Raw genomic sequence first — 11,150 nt, 5'->3', positions numbered from 1 at the left:
GTACTCCTACTAGTAGTAGTACTCAAGTTGGAATTCCAATTGCACGGCACAACTTGTTAGGCAAAAAATTCGATACAGGGTGTAGGAAGCGGTTTGGGAATTTGCATGCCTTTCCAACCAGTGAGATACTCCGTACAAAGTACGACAGAGAAATAACCACAGAGAAGGAAGCTAAAAGTAAACAATCAAACGAGCATTTTTGCATTTGTTTTGCATTGAATCGTTTCACAAGCTTGACTAGTGCTGTTTTTCTACTTTTACAAAAACCGCATCTTAATGTTAAAACGTGCATTTGCACGTACATAAGTAATAGTAGTACTCCCTCCGTCTAGGTGTATAAGTCTTCCCTCCTTCTTGGTCACGGTGCACAACCAAAGATGACTTATTGACCTGGACGGAGGGAGTAGCACTTACAGTCCACTTCTAAATATTTGTCTTTCTAGAGATTTTTCAATAAGTGACTACATACGGAGCAAAATGAGTGAATCTACACTTCAAAATATGTCTATATAATCCGTATGTGATAGTCCATTTGAAATCTCTAAAAAGTCAAATATTTAGGAACGGAGGGAGTAATATATTAGGAGTATATCAAAACAAGAGTGATTTCTTTCAAGTTTGTGAACAAGTACTACTATTCTACTACTTTGGATCCGTCGCAACGCACGGGCACATTGCTAGTAAAAGGAAAAGGCCTGCCGCGTTCGCGTCGCACTCCCCCCCCCCCACACGCCCGGGAATCGGGAGTACTCCACGGCCCGTCCGGCACGACACATAGCTTAGGGAAGGCGTGTTGCCTAGCATTTTCACTTTCATGTGGGACCGCCGTTGAGCAAACCGACTATTGGCAAACCGCACCCCGCCCGCCGCCGGGTTGGAAAACAGAAACGAGGGGAAGATCTAGCTGTAGCACGGAAGCCAAGAAATTTGGTGTCAGATGGGGCTCGTTGATAGAGTAGGAGCATTCCGTACTACTCTGCTCCTACTAGTACCAAGTTTGTACTATACAACTAGTACTACCACTATACAACTAGTAGGTACGTGCACGGCACAGCATCGTAGGAACAAAAAAGGGTAAGATCTTGTTTTGGGTGATTTATATTTTTTCTGTCAACGTAGTATGAATAATATGATGTGGGGGGCACCCATGAAGCATATGTGGCTTGGTTGCATGGCTACGAAAGGTTAGAGAAAAATAAATAGATAATGTGTTTAGAGTGCACTCCACTAAACAGATATACTTTGGATCCATTGCAACGGGCCGGCACATCTATATCTATACCCCCTATATAGTGTGTGAATAACTTTGAAAGTTGGTCGTTGGATGAAGCCAATCCGACGGTACAAAGATGGCAAATCCGAGCACTACTGGCCGTTGGATATCATCTACATTCCACCAGATTCTGCCACATGTAGAATCTAGAAGACTCCATGGTTGAACTTCATTCATGACTAACTTTGCCACAACTAAGCTTAGGCAAAGTGTGTCTGAAACAAAAAATGTGGCTAACAAAATGGCCACCACAAGTGTGGCAAGATTTGGCAAGAAGTTGAGTCTATGACATGTGGACCATGTAGCTAGAAAAGTGTGGCAAGCCACAAGTGTAGCAATGAACCAAACACATGCCTGGTGTGTTTGGTAGGGTGTATGAAGGGTGCATGATCCCAAGAGTTCCCTTCTCGACCCATTTTTGGGTGTTTGGTAGAGTGTATGGAGGGTGCATGAGTCCACACTAGATTAGCACAAATACACTAGAAGCATGCATGAAGAGAGCATACATGAAGAGGGGTGTTGAGTTGAGCATGCATGAAGAGGGAACAACTATGCTGAGACGAGAACGCAACCAAACACACTTGTGGCACGCCTAAGCTTAGGCGTGGCAACCTTAGGCTGCAAACCAAACCATAACTTTGAAAGTTGGTCGTTGGATGAAGCCAATCCGACGGTACAAAGATGGCAAATCCGAGCACTACTGGCCGTTGGATATCATCTACATTCCACCAGATTCCGCCACATGTAGAATCTAGAAGACTCCATGGTTGAACTTCATTCATGACTAACTTTGCCACAACTAAGCTTAGGCAAAGTGTGTCTGCCACAAAAAATGTGGCTAACAAAATGGCCACCACAAGTGTGGCAAGATTTGGCAAGAAGTTGAGTCTATGACATGTGGACCATGTAGCTAGAAAAGTGTGGCAAGCCACAAGTGTAGCAATGAACCAAACACATGCCGGCACGCCTAAGCTTAGGCGTGGCAACCTTAGGCTGCAAACCAAACCATAACTTTGAAAGTTGGTCGTTGGATGAAGCCAATCCGACGGTACAAAGATGGCAAATCCGAGCACTACTGGCCGTTGGATATCATCTACATTCCACCAGATTTTGCCACATGTAGAATCTAGAAGACTCCACATGTAGAAGCATAATGCACAAACCACCAGAATCTCATGCGTGCAATGCACGTGTACCTTACTAGTAGTTGGTAGTAGTAAGAAACAAATTCCGGGTTTGGCACGAGCTCGTACTGCGGGAGCACCACAAGGCCTGCCGCAGGAGTTACATTTCCCTCTCGGGGCCCACGGGACCGAACTTCAGTGGCTTAGTGCCCGGCCTATGAGAGCAAGTACAATAAGGTGATGTAGGCGGGCTGTAAGACATTAAATATTATATTTTTGCTTAGTTGGACGAGAGAGAAGATGAAAGAGAAGAGAAGCGGGCTACTAGTTAACAGCCGGCTGCAGCACGTGCTCCTAGGCATTTTATGAGAGAGCGAGGTGGGTCATGTAACAACAAAGTAGTACATATTAATATTCAACTATTGTACTTGCTGGCTACAAGCTTGGCTATATGTGACGTGGCAACATCATATAGCCAGCAACCGGCTATATTATTAACCATGCTCTGAGTCAATGACATGCGGACGTTAAATGCGGCTGGCCCACATGTCATTCTCATGGTGGTGGTGTGGTTCGCGACTCACTCGTTCGAGATGAACCGGCCGGTGGTGGCGTGGCCGTGGCGAGGGTGCCACAGCTGGGCGTCGGGGCGTTACGAGGCGTAGATGGCCACACCGGCGGGTACAACCTGTAGTACAGAAGTACTCCAGCTGAGGATTGATGCCCGGGACGAAATGTGTCACAGCCGCTGGATGAAAATTCGATGGTGCGGGACGTGTGGTGTCATGGGTTCATGCGGCGTCGTGGGAATCGCGTGTGGCTGTGGTAGAAACTTGATGCTCGCCGCATTTAAGGTGGCCCACATGTCATGCACACAAAGGCAGAGGGGCGGTGCGGCCGAGAGGGGTGAGGCGCACGTCGGGGGACGTGGTGCCGTGGGTTGGAGCGGCGTCGTGGGAATCGCGAGTGGCAGTGGATGAAACGTGATGGTCGCCGTAGTTGAACTTCCATGGACAAGCTGTCATGTCTACGGACACATGCATTGCATACCGATCACTAGAAGGAGTAGTAGAGAAAGCTAGGCGGATAAATAGTTCCTTATAGTCAAGCGGACCCACGCTACTACTTGTTCCAAAGACATGCACACCATCGAAATAGTCCATCTATATCAATATACATAGAGAGGGAATATTTTTTTACAAGAGAGGAAATAGTTCATCCATCCATAATGCCCTGCTGCTGGTGCAGCATCTTCTTCTTCTTCTTCTTCTTGTTCTCATTTTCTGTGGGAGACGGCTTCGCAACGTGCTCTCTGGACCTTGCAGCTATCTCGAAACTCACACGGGCATCGAGGGCAGCATATTTTATCCGCTCGTACGTCAAGGGATAATTCTCCCATCCAGACGACCTTAATGCCAGCGTCTCGTCACCCTTCTGAAGATTTGTTCCTAGCACAAAATTTGCTACGTCGAATAGGGATGGTGTCGGTTTATCACAATCTTCTACATGAATTTTTATTCTGGTTTGTAGGTCAGCGATGCTTTTCAAATCAAGGTTGTACGGCTCCAACTTCTGTTTGTCCCCTGCGATGGCTACCCCACAGAAGTATATGTCCTTCCAAGACAAGAAATCGTGAAGCTCACCTGGTATGGAGGGCGCGTGTATGATGTGGTACACCAAAACATCATCTTCGAGGCACAACTAAAGGACAGCGACGCGTTGGATCTTCCCAGTGGCACGCTCCGTGTACTCTGCGTCGAGATCGATGACATTTATCTCCACCTTTTGGAGGGAGTTGGATACATCGTTGATCCACTTCCGAACAACTCTTGGGTGGTCGGTGACTGTGGCAACTATGCTCAACGAGCCTTCGACGAGGACATGTTGGACACTAAAAACCTGCATCTCGATCTCTTTCGCCATTTGGAACCGCTAGACCGGAGGGCTATGGTTTGGAGAATTAGGATTAGATGGCTAATCTAACTGAAGAAGATGATTATTTATAGGGGCTTCGGAATTACTCCAGGAGGATGTGAAGAGGTTAAAACAATGTGAATGCAGTGTGGTTTGGATGCAAATGAAGATCAAGGAGTAGTGAAAAAGCCGAGGAAAATCGGTTCCCGATGGAGAAGTAAATGGGAGAAGTTATGCGCATGCATGAGGAGAGGTGCGGTGGTTTGACTGCTGCATGCAATGGATTGGACGGTGATACGTCTCCGTCGTATCTATAATTTTTGATTGTTCCATGCCAATATTATTCAACTTTCATATACTTTTGGCAACTTTTTATATTATTTTTGGGACTAACATATTAATCCAGTGCCCAGTGCCAGTTCCTGTTTGTTGCATGTTTTATGTTTCGCAGAAACCCCATATCAAACGGAGTCCAAACGGGATGAAAACGGACGGAGAATTATTTTGGAATATTTATGATTTTTTGGGAAGTAAAATCAACGCGAGACGGTGCCCGAGGGGGCCACAAGGCAGGGGGCGCGCCCCGGACCCTCGTGGGCACCCCGTAAGGCAGTTGACGCTCTTCTTTTGCTGCAAGAAAGCTAATTTTTGGAAAAAGATCTGGGCGAAGGTTTCAGTCCAATCGGAGTTACGGATCTCCATATATATACGAAATGGTGAAAGGGCACCAGAGAGAGAGCGCAGAAATAGAGAGAGACAGAGAGACAGATCCAATCTCGGAGGGGCTCTCACCCCTCCCACGCCATGGAGACCATGGACCAGAGGGGAAACCCTTCTCCCATTTAGGGAGAAGGTCAAGGAAGAAGAAGAAGGAGGGGGGCTCTCTCCCCCTCGCTTCCGGTGGCGCCGGAACACCGCCGGGGGCCATCATCATCACCGCGATCTACACCAACACCTCCGCCATGTTCACCAACATCTCCATCACCTCCCCCCCTCTATCTACAGCGGTCCACTCTCCCGCAAACCGCTGTACCCTCTACTTGAACATGGTGCTTTATGCTTCATATTATTATCCAATGATGTGTTGCCATCCTATGATGTCTGAGTAGATTTTCGTTGTCCTATCGGTGGTTGATGAATTGCTATGATTGATTTAATTTACTTGTGGTTATGTTGCTGTCCTTTGGTGGCCATCATATGAGCGTGCGCGTGGATCACACCATAGGGTTAGTTGTATGTTGATAGGACTATGTATTGGAGGGCAAGGGTGACAGAAGCTTCAGCCTAGCATAGAAATTGATGCATACGGGATTGAAGGGGGACCAATATATCTTCATGCTATGGTTGGGTTTTACCTTAATGAACGTTAGTAATTGCAGACGCTTGCTAATAGTTCCAATCATAAGTGCATAGAATTCCAAGTCAGGGATGACATGCTAGCAGTGGCCTCTCCCACATGATACTTGTTATCGGTCTAGTAAAGTAGTCAATTGCTTAGGGACAATTTCAAAACTCCTACCACCACTTTTCCACACTCGCTATATTTACTTTATTGTGTCTTCATCTAAACAGTCCCTACTTTTTATTTACGCGCTCTTATTTATCTTGCAAACCTATCCAACAACACCTACAAAGTACTTCTAGTTTCATACTTGTTCTAGGTAAAGCGAACATTAAGCGTGCGTAGAGTTGTATCGGTGGTCGATAGAACTTGAGGGAATATTTGTTCTACCTTTAGCTCCTCGTTGGGTTCGACACTCTTACTTATTGAAAGAGGCTATAATTGATCCCCTATACTTGTGGGTTATCAAGACCTTTTCTGGCGAGCGTGGGGTGAATATTCTCGTGTGTGCTTGTTTGCTTTATCACTGAGTAATTTTTATTTGCTGTTCTTAGTTGTTTTCTATCTTTAGTTATGGGCAGGAAACGCAAAATACCAAAAAAATTAGTTGTACCTACTGAAGCAATGGTTGAAGAACCACTCAAAATCTATCACGCTCCTGAAGCTTATTACTTGGATCATCTTCGATCCCTATGTGCTCGTGCTGAAACCCCAACTAGCTTAGTTGAGCGCAAATCTTTAGATGAGCATGCTTGTTATGTGCGACACCGTATATCTGAAAAAGGGAAACTTTTACTGGGTCAAATTCATCGTTTGCAATGCTATGCTTGGAATTTATGTTATATATATAATTTTACTTGTTGTTCTAAAAACCCTAAGAAACACCTTCCCTACCAATGTGAGTTTAGTGATAATGGAATCGTATCTTCGTATGCTAAGGGTGTTTATAATTACTATGATGTTCAACAAATTGAAGAATTTGTTGCTTTTAAGGGTGCTTATGAAATTGCTTCTTTGATTGAAAAGTATGGTGCTACTCTTTACAAATCTGAAAATTTTGCCATACTTAAATATTGCTATGATAATTATGCTTCTAATGCCTATGTTGAACCATATATTAAGGACTACTCCGCTGTCCAAGAAGAGACTAATATTTTGCAGGAGTCTATGGAAGAAGAAATTACTGAAACTGTGAGCTCATTGGATGAAAAAGATGATGAGGAGAGCGAAGAACAAAAGGAGGAAGAGCGGATTAGATACCCGTGCCCACCTTCTAATGAGAGTAACTCTTCAACTCATACATTGTTTAATTTCCCTTCGTGCTTACCGAAGGATGATTGCTATGATGATTGTTATGATCCCGTTGATTCTCTTGAAATATCCCTTTTTGATGATGCTTGCTATGCTTGTGGCCAAGATGCCAATATGAATGATGCTTATGGAGATGAACTTGCTATAGTTCCTTATGTTAAACATGAAATTGTTGCTATTGCACCCACGCATGATAGTCCTATTATCTTTTTGAATTCTCCCAACTACACTATATCAGAGAAGTTTGCCCTTATTAAGGATTATATTGATGGGTTGCGTTTTACTATTACACATGATGATTTTGATAGATATAATATGCATGTGCTTGCTTCTCCTACTTGCAATTATTATGAGAGAGGAACTATATCTCCACCTCTCTATGTTTCCCACATGACAAAATTGCAAGAAACTGTTTATACTATGCATTGGCCTTTACTAGGTGTGCATGAATTGTTCTGTTATGACATGCCGATGCATAGGAAGAGAGTTAGACTTCGTCATTACATGATATATGTTGCTTTGTGCTCACAACTAAATCACAAATCATTGTTAATTAAAATTGGCTTTGATATACCTTGGGATCCGGGTGGATTCACTACTTGAGCACTATATGCCTAGCTTAATGGCTTTAATGAAAGCGCTGCCAGGGAGACAAGGCGGAAGTTTTAGAGAGTCATTTATTTCTGTTGTGTGCTTTTTATAAAGTTTAGAAATAAAAATAATGTGACAAGGTTTGCCTTTAGGATGTTTACAATGCTTGTTGGTTTGTACGGTGCAGGACAGAAACTTTGGCTGTAGTGCGCGATTTTTAATTGTTTACTGGAACGTCATATGATTCTGATTCTTTTTGCACTGTCTTTCTATACAAATTGTTTATTTTTCCTAATTTTGGAAGAATTTTTAAAGTATCAGAAGTATGGTGAATGTTCAGATTATTACAGACTGTTCTGTTTTAGACAGATTCTGTTTTTGATGCATAGTTTGCTTGTTTTGATGAAACTATCGATTTACATCAGTGGATTAAGCCATGGAAAAGTTATACTACAGTAGACACAATGCAAAAAAAATGAATTGGTTCACAACAGTACTTAGAGTAGTGATTTGCTTTATTATACTAATGGATCTTACCGAGTTTTCTGTTGAAGTTTTATGTGGATGAAGTGTTCGATGATCGAGAAGGTCTCGATGTGAGAAGAAGGAAGAGAGGCAAGAGCTCAAGCTTGGGGATGCCTGAGGCACCCCAAGTAAATATTCAAGGAGACTCAAGCTTCTAAGCTTGGGGATGCCCCGGAAGGCATCCCCTCTTTCTTCAACAAGTATCGGTATGTTTTCGGATTCGTTTCGTTCATGTGATATGTGCAAATCTTGGAGCGTCGTGTGCTTTTTAATTTTCTTTTAATAAATGCACCATGCTGGTATGAGATAGTCCTTATTTGATTTATAGAATGCTCCTTGCACTTCACTTATATCTTTTGAGTATGGCTTTATAGAATGCTTCATGTGCTTCACTTATATCATTTGAAGTTTGGATTGCCTGTTTCTCTTCACTTAGACAACCGCCATTTGTAGAATGCTCTTTTTCTTCACTTATATTTGTTAGAGCGTGGGCATATCTTTTGTAGAAATAATTAAACTCTCTTTCTTCACTTATATCTATTTAGAGAGATGACAGGAACTGGTCATTCACATGGTTAGTCATAAAGTCCTACATAAAACTTGTAGATCACTGAATATGATGTGTTTGATTCCTTGCAATAGTTTTGCGATATAAAGATGGTGATATTAGAGTCATGCTAGTGGGTGGTTGTGGATTGTAGAAATACTTGTGTTGAGGTTTGTGATTCCCGCAGCATGCATGTATGGTGAACCGTTATGTAACGAAGTTGGAGCATGATTTATTTATTGATTGTCTTCCTTATGAGTGGCGGTCGGGGACGAGCGATGGTCTTTTCCTACCAATCTATCCCCCTAGGAGCATGCGCGTAGTACTTTGTTTCGATGACTAATAGATTTTTGCAATAAGTATGTGAGTTCTTTATGACTAATGTTGAGTCCATGGATTATACGCACTCTCACCCTTCCATCATTGCAAGCCTCTTCGGTACCGTGCATTGCCCTTTCTCACCTCGAGAGTTGGTGCAAACTTCGCCGGTGCATCCAAAACCTGTGACATGATACGCTCTGTCACACATAAGCCCCCTTATATCTTCCTCAAAACAGCCACCATACCTACCTATCATGGCATTTCCATAGCCATTCCGAGATATATTGCCATGCAACTTCCATCATCATCATATACATGACTTGAGCATTTATTGTCATATAGCTTTGCATGATCGTAAGATAGCTAGCATGATGTTTTCATGGCTTGTCCGGTTTTTGATGTCATTGCTACGCTAGATCATTGCACATCCCGGTACACCGCCGGAGGCATTCATATAGAGTCATATCTTTGTTATATCGAGTTGTAATATTGAGTTGTAAGTAAATAAAAGTGTGATGATCATCAATATTAGAGCATTGCCCCAGTGAGGAAAGAATGATGGAGACTATGATTCCCGCACAAGTCGGGATGAGACTCCGATCGAAAATAAAATAAAATAAAGAGAAAGGCCAAAAAAAGAGAAGGCCCAAAAAAAAGGAGAGAAAAAAAACAAAAAAATGAGAGAAAAAGAGAGAATGGGCAATGTTACTATCCTTTTACCACACTTGTGCTTCAAAGTAGCACCATGTTCTTCATATAGAGAGTCTCTTGAGTTATCACTTTCATATACTAGTGGGAATTTTCATTATAGAACTTGGCTTGTATATTCCAACGATGGGCTTCCTCAAATGCCCTAGGTCTTCATGAGCAAGCAAGTTGGATGCACACCCACTTAGTTTTCAATTTGAGCTTTCATACACTTATAGCTCTAGTGCATCCGTTGCATGGCAATCCCTACTCCTCACATTGACATCAATTGATGGGCATCTCCATAGCCCGTTGATTAGCCGCGTCGATGTGAGACTTTCTCCTTTTTGTCTTCTCCACATAACCCCCATCATATTCTATTCCACCTATAGTGCTATGTCCATGGCTCACACTCATGTATTGTGTGAAAGTTGAAAAGGTTTGAGAACATCAAAAGTATGAAACAATTGCTTGGCTTGTCATCGGGGTTGTGCATGATGTGAATATTTTGTGTGGTGAAGATGGAGCATGGCCAGACTATTTGATTTTGTAGGGATAACTTTCTTTGGCCATGTTATTTTGAAAAGACATGATTGCTTTATTAGTAGGCTTGAAGTATTATTGTTTTTATGTCAAAAGATAGACTATTGCTTTGAATCACTCGTATCTTAATAATCATGCCATGATTAGATACATGATCAAGATTATGCTAGGTAGCATTCCACATCAAAAATTATATTTTTTATCATTTACCTACTCGAGGACGAGCAGGAATTAAGCTTGGGGATGCTGATACGTCTCCGTCGTATCTATAATCTTTGATTGTTCCATGCCAATATTATTCAACTTTCATATACTTTTGGCAACTTGTTATATTATTTTTGGGACTAACATATTAATCCAGTGCCCAGTGCCAGTTCCTGTTTGTTGCATGTTTTATGTTTCGCAGAAACCCCATATCAAACAGAGTCCAACGGGATAAAAACGGATGGAGAATTATTTTGGAATATTTATGATTTTTGGGAAGTAAAATCAACGCGAAACGGTGCCCGAGGGGGCCACGAGGCAGGGGGCGCGCCCCAGGGGGGCAGGCGCGCCCTGGACCCTCGTGGGCACCCCGTAAGGCGGTTGACGCTCTTCTTTTGCCGCAAGAAAGCTAATTTTTGGAAAAAGATCTGGGCGAAGGTTTCAGTCCAATCGGAGTTACGGATCTCCATATATATACGAATCGATGAAAGGGCACCAGAGAGAGCGCAGAAACAGAGAGAGACAGAGAGACAGATCCAATCTCGGAGGGGCTCTCGCCCCTCCCATGCCATGGAGACCATGGATCAGAGGGGAAACCCTTCTCCCATCTAGGGAGAAGGTCAAGGAAGAAGAAGAAGGAGGGGGGCTCTCTCCCCCTCGCTTCCGGTGGCGCCGGAACGCCGCCGGGGGCCATCATCATCACCGCGATCTACACCAACACCTCCGCCATCTTCACCAACATCTCCATCACTTGAACATGGTGCTTTA

This window comes from Triticum aestivum, chromosome 4D, assembly GCF_018294505.1.
Source record: "Triticum aestivum cultivar Chinese Spring chromosome 4D, IWGSC CS RefSeq v2.1, whole genome shotgun sequence".
Classification (NCBI taxonomy): Eukaryota; Viridiplantae; Streptophyta; class Magnoliopsida; order Poales; family Poaceae; genus Triticum; species Triticum aestivum.
This window is presented reverse-complemented; position numbering follows the sequence as displayed.